This window comes from Chelonia mydas, chromosome 1, assembly GCF_015237465.2.
Source record: "Chelonia mydas isolate rCheMyd1 chromosome 1, rCheMyd1.pri.v2, whole genome shotgun sequence".
Taxonomy (NCBI): domain Eukaryota; kingdom Metazoa; phylum Chordata; order Testudines; family Cheloniidae; genus Chelonia; species Chelonia mydas.
This window is the reverse complement of record NC_057849.1, coordinates 153367761-153384888: the sequence shown is the minus strand read 5'-3', so window position 1 is coordinate 153384888 and position 17128 is coordinate 153367761.

Sequence of the window (17128 nt, the reverse complement as noted above, 5' to 3'; positions counted from 1 at the left end):
TGAACTTAGTCTTCTAAAATGCTAGAAATTACATCCAATATTTCCAGGGAGTGATTCCCAGACCCACCATTTTTATTTTGTTTACACCATGATGTTTATAATTATTGTTTTATTTACTTTTAGTCCAATGGCTCCTAAAAATGCCCGAGGTGCTGATAACATACCTCCATTACCCAAACAGCTCACAATCTAAGACAACAAACACCTGAAAGGTGGGGGAAAAGGAACACCATCAAAATATATTATCATTTATTATTTGTATAACTGTAGCACCTAGGAGCCAATCATAGGCCAGGACCCCACTGTGCTAGGTGTTGCACAAACACAGAACAAGAAGATCGTCCCTGCCACAAAGTGTTGCATCTTTTTGACCCAGGCAGCCAGTCAGAGTTCAGGGCCCTGGGCATGTTCCAGTTGGAATTAGAAATTGATGAAGGCTGGTGTTATCTTTGATGCAATCTTGTGTATTTACAAGGAATGTACAAAGCCCTGCTTTTCTGGATGCAGAAGGAACCAAGAACAAAAGGAGCAGTTTCTTAGCTTACAGCCCGCAAACCTCTTTAGCAACACCAGACCCAAAAGCCCCCTCTCTAGCTTTTTCCAGGGCCACACTGTGCTTACAGGCTCCTACTTGGCTTTCTTGCCTCTTTTGCCCTCTCTGTTCTTAGTTTCTAGATGTTCTCTCTTCTCTTTCCCCTCTGCCCCCATGTACGCTTCCCTCTTCCCAAAATGATGATCAACCTAGGTTCTCACACACATTTAGTCTTAGGCGGGGGCTTATGCTTACAGTTATATTACTGAAGGGTGAGTTCACACCTCTCAATCAGCTGTTAACTCAACCCAGAGCATGGTTTCACCCAGCTCGGAATATGTATGGTTCTTATTTATTATTTGTATTACCGTAGCATCAATTATGGGCCCAGACCCTTCTGCGCTAGGCATTATAAAACACAGAACAAAAAGACAGGCCTTACTCCAAGGGGTTCACAAGCTTCAATTTTCACATAAAACACTTTCATTTATTTCTTTTTATTACATTACTGTGTCCATTCAGCTTCTCCATCCTGACCAAATTTCAATGACAGCATTTATCGGGATCAGAGCATCAGGGGTTTGCCCTTCCACAGCTCCACACATTGCTTTCACGCCTGCACACACACTGTACTTAGTTGGCTAGGAGCATCCTTGGGACAAGAGTTCATTTCAAACACAATTTTTCTGTTGTCCGCATTCTCTTCCCATGTTGCATCACCATACGCTCCTCACAACCACCAGCAAAAGTGGTGAGCTTCCCCTCCCATTCTGCACTATCTCAGCCACTGCGTGTGAATACCCAGGGGCCAGATCCTGCCATCAGCCTTTTAGAATGCCCCCATTGACTTCAGAGGGGAGTTCTGCTTAAAAACTGATGACCTGATAGGCCCCTGTGTATTTAATATAATTAAAAGTTGTTTGTCTAAGCTAAGGAGTTTTATTACATTCCCTTTTATATTTACCATAGTAGAATAGCTAATAATAAGCAGAGGGAAAGCTTTGAATAACTTCCTGCCTGGAAGTTTTTTAGAAATCTCATAAAAAGAGCTGAGCACATTTAACATGTGTGACACCAATACGCTGTGAGTATAAGTTTATGGCACCATCATCTGAATAAACTCTCTAACGTATGTGTCATGCATGGATCACTGTAACGCACCAGAATTATATCAAAATAAATGACTCTGCCAGGGGGCCAAGATTTCAGCCTATTTAGAGTTGAGTATCAACGTGTTAGTTTTATTATATTTTGGGACTTCTGACAAAGAACAGTGGGGTAAATAATTCCGTGTCCTTGTTGGATCAGTAAACAGAGTGTGTAGAGAGTAGAGGACTTACAGCTCTGTATCTGTTGGTTTTATATTTTAATCACCTGGCGATCAGGGAGGGGGGTACGCAGCTGTAACACACAACAAATATGGTATCCAAGGTTGAAACTTTACTTTAGTTGCCTGACGGTCTAGTATCCGCTTCCTGATCGTGGCTCAGAGTTGAGGATGGGACCAGATTAAAGCAATTTGAGGTTATAAGGTTTAGGTATACCATGACACAGCCTCCCCTTCTGTTTGAAGCGGCAGGGGTCCTTCTCCTTTTTTAGGCTCCATCTACCTTGAGCTGGGACATGATTCCCACCTGATGTAGGCATACCTGTGCTAGTTCTGCTCAAGCTACTGTGCTCAAAATAGGAGTGTAGAGAGGGTAGCATGGGCCGCAGCTTGAGCTAGGTACCGGAGTACATACCTGCCTGGACCCCTGGGGTACTCTGTCAGCTAGCTCAAGCTGCTGCCCATGCTACCCTGCTATTTTTAGCTAGCGCAGGGCATCTATGTGAGCTGGGAATCACACCTACCTAAAAGCTACCCTGATAATATAAAAGAGCTCTTCTCAAACTGGGGTCTGTGGATCCTGGGGTTCCCCAAGACAACTCCAGGGTGTCTGTGGACCCTGCTGATCAACTCCTTTCCCCCCCACCTCCGGGGCGATGCTAGGGAGGGGCAGGAATGGTCACATGCCCCTCCCCAGGCACTCTGGAGGGGGCACATTCCGGAGGGGGGAAGCTGTCCCTGTCCTGTCCCACCCACCCACCCAGTTACAGCTGTGCTCAGGTACCTGCCGAGGAGAGGAGCTCACTGAAGTCACTCTGTTTGCCGCTGCCTGCCCAGTGAGCGAAAAGGGGCGCAGTGACAGGGCAAAATGGGAGAGCTCGGGGCGGGAGGAAGGGGGGCCACCTGGGACACTGGGGATGATCATCATGGACAGGGATGGGACAGGGAGACAGCATAGGCCAGCGCTGGGAGTCTGTTTGGGGGGTGGCTGCAGCAAGAAGGAGAAGAGCCATGTGGCCTGGATGGGCGTCTGGGGGAGCAGCAGAGCCAGGGGCTAGCGATGGTGGGGGTTTTTGGAGGAGAAATAAACCCCTGGGGGATTTCTGTGGGAGACAGGGGGAGGCAGCATCAGGGCAGGGGGGTGAGGATTTCCAAGCCCTTCAGTGCTGTATGTGCATGATTTGGTATCTAGGTCAGTCAGGCACTTCTTGCCTGCACTGAATTCACTTTGTTTCAATCTTTTTTTTTCTTCTTTTTTTTAAAAAGAGAAGCACTGAGCTCCTCTCTGGCTTGTAGGAAAAGAGTGGGGTAGAGTCTGTGTAAGTAGTGGTAGCCTGGGGTGAATGCTTGCTCACTCCATTACCCTCCCAGAACCCCAGGTCAGAATTAAAATACCCTGGATTTCCTCCCTCAATTCCCACGGATTTTCTGTTCATGCCATCGTGTCTGCAGACAAGTGAAGTTCACCTTGCTAAGGCCCCTACTACTGGGATTGAAAAGAGCAGCTCAAGGTCATGGGCCGGCTGAGATCTCTGGGCTGGAATATAACTGCTTGAGCGCTCTGGTTGGATGTTCAAATGGTTTGAACTGGGACTTTCTAACATGTCCAGTGCCCCTTCTTTGCTTCGTTGCCCCTCTTCTGAATGGGCAGGTCTAAACTGGGAGAATAGGCAGTGTTTAAAAACTTGTTTGCTAACATGCTTGAACTATCATGTTTTTCAGTAAACCTATTTCCTAGTCTAGACAGGGTGGGTCAATGCCATATCCCCACATTCCATACTTCCCTCAGGTATAGGCTTTAAAAGAAATTGCTCTATCGTGCAGTAAACAGGGCTGTGGGTGTGTTTTCCAGCAATGTGTCTCTTGGTTTTCATTTTTCACCCTCTCTCGTAGTCTTGAGACAGAAGCAGTTGCTGACTGTAGGCTCCTCTGAGAGCCACAAACCCGTCTCCTGTTTTTGCTGGGAGTGTGATTTGTATCTAATGCTGGAAGAGCTGTAAAGCATGTTTAGCTGATGGCCTCCTTTCACGCTGTGCCCGTAGCAGCGCATTCCGAGGTGGCGCCTCGTTAGATTGGTTTGCTGTCGGTCTACAGCGAATGCGCCCTATTCCCAGAGTAGCATTGTGGTGGTCTTGCTCTGTAACAAGAGAACCACTTCCAGCTCACATTGCCATCAATGCTATTCCTGTATTTCCAATGTTTTCACTGCAAGAAGTTTGCCAAGAAAGGATAAGGACAAAGTGGTGTTAGCTGCTCTCTCCCACAAGGTGCAAAGTACACAACAGGTGTGCAGCAATCCTGAGTGTCCCCTTACTGCACCCGTCCCTGCAGTGGCTGAGTGTTACATGGATACATACTTCAATATTATTTCTATTACAATATGTGGATACCTAAATTTATAAGTTACAAGCTCTGAAAATACTGTATACAGAGTGGGGTATTAGAAGGTGTGCTGTATTGTATACAATGGTGGGTTGGAAGGTATGGCATATTGTATACAGTGAGGTACTGGAAGGTATGGCATACTGTTGCACTTTGAAAGCTAAAGGTATAATTAATCTGTTGTAATTCCACTGACTACAGTGAAATTACACCGGGGTAAAATTGGCCTAGTAGATTTAATTCTTTTTCTGTACTGCTGCAAAAATATCTGATGGCTTACATTGTTCCAGAAATCCTCAGCAAACATACATTAGTTATTGTTTCCTGCACTTTAGTATAACAAACTAAAATGAAAAGAAAAGGAGTACTTGTGGCACCTTAGAGACTGACTAACAAATTTATTTGAGCATAAGCTTTCGTGAGCTACAGAGGAATTTAATGCTTAAGCCATAAAGCGAGCAGGTCAAATGTATAACTGAAGTGACTGAGCAACGCAATAGGTGTCCTATTGGAACTGAGCACATGCTGTCCTAACCTTCGCAAAGCACATTTCAAATGTGTCTCTTGAGAAAGTAAAATACAAAGGTATATTTTAAAAATATACACCAGGTGTCATTTAATTATACCAAATGGTACAAAACTGGCAGATAAATTGCACAATTGCTATCATTGAGTGTTATGGAAAAACAATGCAAAAACCCTTAATAAATAATCCTCATAATACATAACATGGCCCTTTAGCCAGATAGCAGCTTGTTCATAGGAGTGCAACACGCAGCAGAACAAGCCTTGGTGACAGCCACAGAGCGGGACAGACCACTGAATCACTTCGTTTAGCAAATTACCGAGTAAGTGACCCAGCACAGTCATAATAAACAAGCATGAGTCGTGCCCGACAAAATGTACTTTATTCATTTATTTGACAAGTGCAATTTTAATTAGAATAATAGTTCCTAGTATGGTAGTAAGTGTTTTGTAGTGTGCATAGTAAAAGGCTTTAAAAGCAGTGAGATAAGAGCATGCAACAGTGAGATGCCTGCTAAAAGAGGGGAGAAATCTTTGGGGTTTTTTTTTTTGGCGGTGAGCAAAGTGTGGATTAGCAAGATTGGTAACTACAGTACAAAAGCTGGGCTGCTAGGGAGAACTTGGTATCTGGTGGAGAGATGCAATAGATCTCCTCTGCTCCCAAAGCCAAACAGAAAAAAGCAGGTCAGTGGTGACAGGAGATAAACCTGATCTGAGATGATCACATCATTATCCATCCCTGGTATTACAGACCTAAAGGGACAGCTCTCTGCAACAGAGTGAAACAGCCAAAGGAATCTCCCCAGTGGCAGTGATGGTTCTGCCTTCTGCATCTGCCATCTACTGTGCTGGAACCCACTGTGTGGCATAAGGGAAAGCAAAGGCTTCTTGGAGGCAAGGAGGAGACAGAGCATGTGAGGGAAGGGGAGGAAGCAGAGCTAGGCTCTGATATACCCAATTCTCAACTGGCTTAAGGTCCTTGGGGGATCTTTCCACTTGGGCACAGTGGAGAATTAAGCCCAACTCTCAGAAATAGACCAAAGTACTGGATCACTGAAATAAGCGTCTTGGCCTGGTATCCCCATTTATATAGCTGCTGTTACAGGAAAACAGGCTCTTACATTTTTAGCCCATGGCTGGTCTTTTAAAATAAGTAATACAGAAGTAAAGGTGGATCAGCTGTCTCATTGGTTTGATGGGGATATAGCAACTCAAGGGCATAAAATTCTCATTCACTTTAGCAGGGTTCAAAGCTAGCTAGATAACAAATCAATGACACATTTTTGTGCACTGTCTGAGCTAGACCTTGCTAATTTGCTTCTAAGTCCCCATTGTATTGTGTAGCTTTAGGGGTCCCTGAAAATTTTTAAATCCAAATGGGGGTCTTGGTTGCTAAAGTTTGAGAACCGCTGCTCTAGGAAACGTATAATAGCCAGAGAATGGCTTTAATATTAGAACGTGCAGGGGAAAATCCATTCACACACATTCATTCATGCTCCACAAAATTGGCTAAATACGTGTTATAAAATGGACAGGAAGCGAACGCTCCATTTGATTACACAGAAGAGAAAAATCTCACTATTTTTAGACAATCTAGCGCTGATTAAATATGCTGGATGGGCAAACTGGGAGACTGAAATCATGTATTTAAGCATGGGCTCTGGTCTTATGTCTTTGAGCTCCATACCAACAAGGGTACCAACTAGGGTAATGGATATTGTGTTGTGGACACCATGAACTGGACTGAGATCAATAACTCGATTCATACAATCCAGACAGACATCTGATGATAAAATATTTTAGTTAAAACTAGGACTGTCAATTAATCACAGTTAACTCATGCGATTCACTCAAAACAAATTAACTTGATTAAAAATTAATTGTGATTAATTGTAGTTTTAATCACACTGTTAAACAATAATAGAATACCACTTTACATTTATAAAAAATATTTTAGGATGTTTTTCTATATTTTCAAATATATTTATTTCAATTACAACATAGAATACAAAGTGTCCAGTGTTCACTTTATAATTTTATTACAAATATTTGCACTGTAAAAAGGTAAACAAAAGAAATAGTATTTTTCAATTCACCTCATACAAATACTGTAGTACAATATCTTTATTGTGAAAGTGCAATTTACAAACATAATTTTTTTTAACATGACTGCACTTAAAAACAAAACAATGTGAAACTTTACAGCCTGCAAGTTCACTCAGTCCTACTTCTTGTTCAGGAGAGTATGCTACCTGCATCTTATTTACAATGTCTCCTAAAAGTGAGAACAGGCATTCTCATGGCACTGTTGTCGTCAGTGTTGCAAGGTATGTGCCAGATGTGCTAAACATTTGTATGCTCCTTCATGCTTCGACTCATAGATTGCACTTTTGTTTATCTTTTTTTACAGTGCAAATATTTGTAAAAAAAAAATAATATAAAGTAGCACTCTACACTTTGTATTCTGCATTGTAATTGAAATCAATATATTTGAAAATGTAGAAAAAAATCTAAAAATATTTATAATAAATTTAAATTGGTATTCTATCATTGTTTAACAGTGCGATTAAAACTGCAATTAATTGTTAACTTTTTAAATCTCACAATGAATTGTGATTTTTTTAATTGTTTGACGTCCCTAGTTAAAACTGACCTTGAATCCAAACCAATGACCTAGAAATGAAGTGCTCCATATTCCATATATTAAATAATTAAACAATAAACTATACATTTTAGTTTATGTAGTGTAGATTAGCTGATATTTTCCCCATCAGAGTGAAAAGAATTAACAATAGTAATTCCTAGCTCTTAGCTAGCATTTTTCATCAACAAATCTCAAAGTGCTTCACAATCTTTAATGTATTATCACAACCATCCTGTTTTGTTTTTGTTTTTACTTAGACATTTTTATTACATAAGTTAGGAACAGACAGGACATGAGAGGGCAAAGAAGCAAACACAAATGCTTATTATTGACCTGGTCCAAGGTTCTGTCTTTCATTTTGAAAGAGATGTGTCTGGAATTAAGAAAGCTACTTTCAGGTGAAGAAGCACCTTTGTAACAGACATGATCACCTGAGAAACTGTTGGAGGTAAAGAACCCAAACCATATCAGAATGATATAGCCATATACAATTTTCATATGACAAATGAAATCTATTGTAATAGATAATCTAACACTGCAAATAATATAATTAACTTTTATCAAAGGGTTTAGTTATATGAACAAAAATGAGACTGCTCTTTTGCACCATCTAGTGACAGTGAGACATGCACAGTTATACCCAAGCTCCCAAATCTTTCACAATGTTTCTATTACAATATTCAGGATTTCACTGGTTTGTAGCAGAATGCATTGAACTATTCTTGCCTTTAAGGCAAATCTGTAAAACATCTAGTAAGAATGTTACCCTGGTATTAGGTTAGTGTAACGAGGAGATCGTCATTTGATTAGACAATTCTACCCTGGAAGCAAAGCAATAACATTATAATAAGGGGAATTTCACCTGAAAGATTCAATTAGTGAAGAAATTATTGTCATTTTAATGGTATATATTCTTCCCTGAAGGCAGGAATATGTTACTATAATATGATTTCTTTAGTAAAGGTAGTTTCTTCTTGGGGCTCCATGAATTCAGATCAATAAAACTTTGTTTTTAACTTCTCTTGATAGAACTGCCTGCTGTTAGTACAGGGGTCCTATAAACTGCCAGTCCAAAATTATTCATACATTTTATAATCTACATATATAAAACAGTATTGAGAGCTTAAATGATATGCATAATATATCCGTTTGTATTATGGAGAGGCAGTAACCCCTTTTTAGTTAAATTTGCAATCAGCTTCCATTCAAACCTACTTCTCATAAGTAACCTTTACTCAGGCCTGGTCTACACTACAAGTTTGTCAGATTTAGCAGCGTTAAATCAAATTAACCCTGCACCCATCCACACAACGAAGCCATTTTTTTTCAACATAAAGGGCTCTTAAAACCGATTTCTGTACTCCTCCCCAGTGAGGGGATTAGCACTGAAATCGACATCGCTGTTTTGAATTAGGGTTAGTGTTGCAATTTGAAGGTATTGGCCTCTGCGAGCTATCCCACAGTGCACCATTTTGACTGCTCTGAACAGCACTCTGAACTTTGATGCACTGGCCAGGTGTACAGGAAAAGCCCCGGGAACTCTTGAATCTCATTTCCTGTTTGGCCAGGCGAGCTCATCAGCACAGGTGACCATGCAGTCCCAGAATCGAAAAAGGGCTCCAGCATGGACCGAATGGGAGGATCTGATCGCTGTATGGGGAGAGGAATCCGTGCTATCAGAACTACGTTCCAAAAGACAAAATGCCAAAACATTTCAAAAAATCTCCGAGGCCATGAGGGACAGAGGCTACAGCAGGGATGCAACACAGTGCTGCGTGAAACTTCAGGAGCTCAGACAAGCGTACCAGAAAACCAAAGAATCAAATGGACACTCCAGGACAGAGCCCCAGACATGCCACTTCTACCATGAGCTGCATGCAATTCTAGGGGGGGCCAGCACCCCACCCCTATCCATGGACTCCGATGATGGGGTACTCTCCGCCATGCCTGAGGATTTTGCGGAGGGGGAAGATGAGGAGGACGAGCTTGAGGAGAGCACATAGCACACCGTTCTCCCCGACAGCCAGGATCTTTTTATCACTCTGACTGAAATACCCTCCCAACCCAACGAAGCTGAAGAAGGGACCTCTGAGTGTACCTTTTAAAATATAATACATGTTATAAAAGCAAGCGTTTTTAATGATTAATTAGCCCTGAGGACTTGGGATGCATTCGTGGCCAGTACAGCTACTGGGAAAGTCTGTTAACGTCTGGGGATGGAACAGAAATCCTCCAGGGACATCTCCATGAAGCTCTCCTGGAGGTACTATAAAAGCCTTTGCAGAAGGTTTCTGGGGAGAGCAGCCTTATTCCGTCCTCCATGGTAGGACACTTTACCACATCATGCTAGTAGCAAGTAATCTGGTATCATGGTCCCAGTGTTTGCTGGCATTCAAGCAACATCCATTCTTTATCTCTGTGTTATCCTCAGGAGAGTGATATTGTTCATGGTAACCTGGTTGAAACCATGGCTGCCTGCAAGCTGAATTCTGTTGCCTGGCACTGCGTGCGTGATCTCTAACACCAAAGCCGCAGGCACTCAATATAAAATGCAAAATGCGACCTTGTACCAAAATCACATGTGCTATGTAACGTGAATAGTGTTGTTCACCATGAAAGAATATAGTCATTGTTCTGTAAAATGTATCTTCACTCCCTTTTTTCCCCTTCAGTAGCTGCAAATGTTTCAAGCCTCCCTCCTCCATCCCAAAGGCTATCTCAGATAAGGCGGTGGGGAAAAAAAGCACACACGATGAAATGTTCTCTGAGCTCATGCAGTCGTCCGGCACTGACAGAGTTCAGCAAAATGTGTGGAGGGACACAATAGCAGAGTACAGGAAAGCAGCTGATGAACGTGAGGAGAAGTGGCGGCAGGAAGATCAGAGGAGGCAGGATGCAATGCTGGGGCTACTGCGGGATCAAACGGACATGCTCTGGTGTCTGGTGGAGGTTCATGAACCGCAGCAGGATCACAGACTGCTGCTGCAGCCCCTGTTTAATCACACTCCCTTCTCCCCAAGTTCCATAGCCTCCTCACCCAGACGCCCAAGAACGCAGGGGGTGCGGGAGGCTCTGGGCACCCAACCACTCCACCCCAGTGGACAGCCCAAGCAACAGAAGACTGTCATTCAACAAGTTTTGAAGTGGCCTTTTCCTTCCCCCCACACCCCACCCAGGCTACCTTGTGAGTTATCTCCCTATTTTTATAATCCATTAATAAAGAATACATGGTTTTTAAATGATAGTGACTTTATTTCCTTTACAAGCAAGCTGTGATCGAAGGGGGGAGGGCAGGTGGCTTACAGGGAATTTAGAGGCAACCAAGAGGATGGGTTTTCATCAAGGAGAAACAAACAGAAGTGTCACACAATACCCTGGCCAGTCATGAAATTGGTTTTCAAAGCTTCTCTGATGCACAGCGCTTCCTGCTGTGCTCTAACAGCCCTGGTGTCTGGCTGTGCGTATTCAGCGGCCAGGCAATTTGCCTCAACCTTCCACCCCGCCATAAACATCTCCCCATTACTCTCACAGAGATTGTGGAGCACACAGCAAGCAGCAATAACAATGGGAATATTGGTTTTGCTGAGGTCTGAGCAAGTCAGTAAACTGCACCAGCGACCCTTTAAACATCCAATATTCCCATTGTTATTGCTGCTTGCTGTGTGCTCCACAATCTCTGTGAGAGTAATGGGGAGATGTTTATACCTTTGATACCTTTGTTACCTTTGATATCAGCAGCTCAATGATTGCATTGGATACTTGCATCTCAGCAACCCCCACAGTATATTTGCCCACTCCAAATTGATTACCAGCTGACCAGTAGCTGTCTGGCATTGCAAGCTTCCACAGGGCTATTGTCACTCACTTGTGAAGTGTGAGGGCTGCTCTCATCTTGGTATTCTTGCACTTCAGGGCAGGGAAAAGCAAGTCACAAAGTTCCATGAAAGTGCCCTTAACACATCCGAAAGTTTCGGAGCCACTGGGAATAATCCCAAACCCGCAACACTGTGCAGTCCCACCAGTCTGTGCTTGTTTCCCGGGTCCAGAATCAGCGTTCCCCAGCATGAGCCTGCCCCAGTAACACTATGATCTCCAAATTGCCGGGACCACGGTTTTAGAGAAATCTGTGTTCATGTCCTCATCGCTGCGCTGCCATCGCCGCCTCGCCTGGTTTTTTTTCAAGTGCCGGTTCCACATAAACTACACAATAATGTGCGAGGTGTTTACAATGGTCATAACTGCTGCGGTGAGCTGAACGGGCTCCATGCTTGCTGTGCTATGGTGTCTGCTCAGGCAATCCAGGGAAAAGGACGCGAAATGATTGTCTGCTGTTGCTTTCATGGAAGGAGGAAGGGTTGACTGATGACATAACCACCCATGACAAATTTTTGGCTCCATCAGGCATTGGGAGCTCAGCCCAGAATTCCAATGGGCAGCAGGGACTGCGGGAACTGTGGGATAGCTACCCACAGTGCACCGCTTGGAATGTCAACGCTTGCCATGGTACTGTGGATGCACACTGCTGAATTAATGTGCTTAGTGTGGACGCATGCACTTGACTTTATACATTCTGTTCCCAAAAATCGACTTCTGTAAAATCGGAGTACTTTCGTAGTGTAGACATGGCCATTAAAGGAAATGGGAATGTCTACATGGGTAGTCTTTTTCCTCATGACAGTAAAGAGCTGAAGGATTGGCCCCGAATGTTATTTAAGCAAGCCTATAACTTTGCATTGGAATTTCCTCTTTTTCTCTGTGACAAAAGGGGAACATTTTCTGTAAAGTACATTCAAAATTGTCAAATAGGTTCCAAGTTACAGGCCATTTCACAATTATCTGAGTTTAAATGTTGACTTTTGTTGAATGTCTTATTTGTGTCCCTCTAGCTCAAAAATGACTTGTTCATGACTGTTTAATCTCTTTGAAAACTAGTGCATTGGCTATCTTTGAAGGAAATAGATGGTAACTAAGCAAAGTTATTTAAGATTTTTATTGTTCATAATTTGGGGCCTAATCCTGCTTCCATTAGTGTCAACAGGTGATGTGGGGGTTTTGTTGTTGTTGTTTTTACTGTTGACTTCACTGGGAGCAGGATAGATAGATATAAAAAAAAATAAATTAGAGTATGCAAGTGTGTTGTCTTCTATTGGCTGGTGGCAGCTTAGAAAGAAATAAGGCTATTTGTGTAGGTTGTACCTAGAAGCACGGGAGGTCCAGGAGTCCCTGCAGACGTGTGGTTTTTTGTTTTTTTTTTTATTTTTATTATGGAGGCCCAGTAGTTAAGGTTCCAAGCCCAGCTTCATTTTAAGCTTGATTTAGATAACTGTTGGAACGTCAAGGGAAAAAATCCTTTAAATCCTTTAAATGTTTATGGCTGTCTCCTTGACAACTAGAAGATTCTCAGAAACATTTCATTTAACCAAGTAAGTGCTATTGAGATTAAAAAAACCTTCAAGATGGCTCTTTTAAAATATGTGTGCAAAGTATTTAATGTATTTTCATGTCCCTTGATCTGTCCCTGAAGTTGCATTACACCACAAATTTTGAAATATAATTAGAGTTTGGAATGGGATCACACAAGAGATCGTTTCCAAGGGCAAGAATAGAAATTTTTTTTACAAAATGGCCGTTACTGGGAAATGACACAATGTTCTGTCAGTGAAACTGACGGAGACAACTGCATGGAAATGGAGAATATATTTTTTTTAATTTATATTTTTATTATTTTCTGCTCCCCAAATCAGGGGAGAACAGAAAACAAACAGAACAACTAAACAAACAAAAAAATAACCAGAAGAACAAAAAGGTTTGCAGAGCTGGAAAATGAAGAAGGGGCAAAGCAGATGGTCACTGAAGGTGAGAGGGCAAGGAAAAAGAGAAGAGCAGATAGGCCTATTGGAAGAGGGCAAGAGTCAATGGAGACTACACCAAATATGAGCCCCAGGAGGATAAGGGATGGGTTGCAGAGGATTGCAAGGGACAATAGGAATCGAGAGGATTTACAGCCCGATGGAACAGGGAATAGACTGGAGAATCACACCATCGCCAGGAAAAGGCAGGTCTACATGATTGGGAACTCATTACTGAGAAGAATAGACAGGTCTGTAACAAGAGCTGATCCAGAGAACAGAAGGGTGTGCTGTCTGCTGGGTGCTAAGATATGGGATGTGGACCTGAGGCTGAAGAGGATCCTAACGGGTGTGGGAAAGAATCCCCTAATTATCCTTCATGTGGGAACAAATGATACGGCTAGATTCTCGCTGGAATGTATCAAGGGAGACTGTGCCAGGCTGGGGAAGACACTAAAGGAAATCGAGGCTCAAGTGATCAGTGGGATTCTGCCTGTTTCTAGAGAAGGGCAACAAAGGTGTGACAAGATTATGACTATCAACAGATGGCTTAGGCAGTGGTGCTATAAGGAGGGCTTTGGGATGTATGGCCACTGGGAGGCATTCATGGACAGAGGACAGATCTCTCGGGATGGACTTCATCTGAGTAGGGAAGGAAATAAACTTCTAGGATGGAGGCTGGCACAACTAATTAAGAGTGCTTTAAACTAGGAATTTGGGGGAGATGGTTGGGAGATGTCCAGGTAATCTCCACGCCAGATTTTAGCATTGAGAGGGAAGAAAACGAAGTAAGAAAGGATACAGCCGTGGGTAGGAGAATGGATATAAGGAGGAAGGGCAGTGTGGATACCAGTCTAATAGGTCATACTGGCTGTAGAATGACCATGCCTAATTGGGTACAGAATGTGAGTGAGGCCAAACAGCAAAAATTAAGATGTTTGTACACCAATGCGAGGAGCCTAGGTAACAAAATGGAGGAACTAGAGCTACTGGTGCAGGAAGTGAAACCAGATATTATAGGGATAACAGAAACATGGTGGAATAGTAGTCATGACTGGACTACAGGCATTGAAGGGTATGTGCTGTTTAGGAAAGACAGAAATAAAGGCAGAGGTGGTGGAGTAGCATTGTATATCAATGATGAGGTAGAATGTAAAGAAATAAGAAGCGATGGAATGGATAAGACAGAGTCCGTCTGGGCAAAAATTACATTGGGGAAGAAAACTACTAGAGCCTTCCCTGGGATAGTGCTTGGGGTGTGCTATAGACCGCCGGGATCTAATTTGGATATGGATAGAGACCTCTTTAATGTTTTTAATGAAGTAAATACTAATGGAACCTGCATGATCATGGGAGACTTTAACTTCCCAGATATAGACTGGAGGACAAGTGCTAGTAATAATAATAGGGCTCAGATTTTCCTAGATGCGATAGCTGATGGATTCCTTCATCAAGTAGTTGCTGAACTGACTAGAGGGGAAGCCATTTTAGATTTGGTTTTGGTGAGTAGTGAGGACCTCATAGAAGAAATGGTTGTAGGGGACAATCTTGGTTCAAGTGATCATGAGCTAATTCAGTTCAAACTGAACGGCAGGATAAACAAAAATAAATCTGCAACTAGGGTTTTTGATTTCAAAAGGGCTGACATTCAAAAATTAAGGAAATTAATTAGGGAAGTGGATTGGACTGAAGAACTTATGGATCTAAAGGCAGAGGAGGCCTGGGATTACTTTAAGTCAAAGCTGCAGAAGCTATCAGAAGCCTGCATCCCAAGAAAGGGGAAAAAATTCATAGGCAGGAGTTGTAGACCAAGCTGGATAAGCAAGCACCTTAGAGAGGTGATTAAGAAAAAGCAGAAAGCATACAGGGCATGGAAGATGGGAGGGATCAGCAAGGAAAGCTACCTTATTGAGGTCAGAACATGTAGGGATAAAGTGAGACAGGCTATAAGTCAAGCAGAGTTGGACCTTGCAAAGGGAATTTAAAACCAATAGTAAAAGGTTCTATAGCCATATAAATAAGAAGAAAACAAAGAAGGAAGAAGTGGGACCGCTAAACACTGAGGATGGAGTGGAGGTTAAGGATAATCGAGGCATGGCCCGATATCTAAACAAATACTTTGCCTCAGTCTTTAATAAGGCTAATGAGGATCTTAGGGATAATGGTAGCATGACAAATGGGAATGAGGATATGGAGGTAGATATTACCATATCTGAGGTAGAAGCGAAACTTGAACAGCTTAATGGGACTAAATCGGGGGGCCCAGATAATCTTCATCCAAGAATATTACAGTAACTGGCACATGAAATTGCAAGCCCATTAGCAAGAATTTTTAATGAATCTGTAAACTCAGGGGTTGTACTGTATGGTTGGAGAATTGCTAACATAGTCCCTATTTTTAAGAAAGGAAAAACAAGTGATCCGGGTAACTACAGGCCTGTTAGTTTGACATCTGTAGTATGCAAGATCTTGGAAAAAAATTTGAAGGAGAAATTAGTTAAGGACATTGAGGTCAACGGTAATTGGGACAAAATACAACATGGCTTTACAAAAGGTAGATTGTGTCAAACCAGCCTGTTATCCTTCTTTGAGAAGGTAACAGATTTTTTAGACAAAGGAATGCAGTAGATCTAATTTACTTCGATTTCAGTAAAGTATTTGATACGGTTCCACATGGAGAATTATTAGCTAAATTGGAAAGATGGGGGTCAATATGAAAATTGAAAGGTGGATAAGGAACTGATTAAAGGGGAGACTACAGCGGGTCACACTGAAAGGTGAACTGTCAGACTAGAAGGAGGTTACGAGTGGAGTTCCTCAGGGATCGGTTTTGGGACCAATATTATTTAATCTTTTTATTACTGACCTTGGCACAAAAAGCAGGAATGTGCTAATAAAGTTTGCAGATGACACAAAGCTGGAAGGTATTGCCAATACAGAGAAGGACCAGGATATCATACAGGAAGCTCTGGATGACCTTGTAAACTGGAGTAATAGTAATAGGATGAAATTTAATAGTGAAAAGTGCAAGGTCATGCATTTAGGGATTAATAACAAGAATTTCTGTTATAAAGTGGGGACGCATTACTTGGAAGTAACAGTGGAGGAGAAGGACCTCGGAGTACTTGTTGATCACAGGATGACTATGAGCCGCCAATGTGATATGGCCGTGAAAAAAGCTAATGCGGTCTTGGGATGCCTCAGGCGAGGTAATTCCAGTAGAGACAAGGAGGTGTTAGTACCGTTATACAAGGCACTGGTGAGACCTCATCTGGAATAGTGTGTGCAGTTCTCGTCTCCCATGTTTAAGAAGGATGAATTCAAACTGGAACAGGTACAGAGAAGGGCTACTAGGATGATCCGAGGAATGGAAAACCTGTCTTATGAAAGGAGACGCAATGAGCTTGGCTTGTTTAGCCTAACTAAAAGAAGGCTGAGAGGAGATATGATTGCTCTCTATAAATATATCAGAAGCATAAATACCACAGAGGGAGAAAAATTATTTACGTTCAGTACCAATGTGGACACAAGAACAAATGAATATAAACTGGCCATCAGGAAGTTTAGACTTGAAATTAGATGAAGGTTTCTAACCATCAGAGGAGTGAAGTTCTGGAACAGCCTTTCAAGGGAAGCAGTGGGGGCAAGCAACATATTTGGCTTCAAGACAGAACTTGACAAGTTTATGGAGGAGATGATATGATGGGATAGCCTAATTTTGGCAATTAATTGATCTTCGACTATAAGTGGTAGATATGCCTAATGGCCTGTGATGGGATGTTAGATGGGGTGGGATCTGAGTTACTACAGAGAATTCTTTCCTGGGTGTCTGGCTGGTGAGTCTTAACCCTGAGCACGTGGGCTAGCTG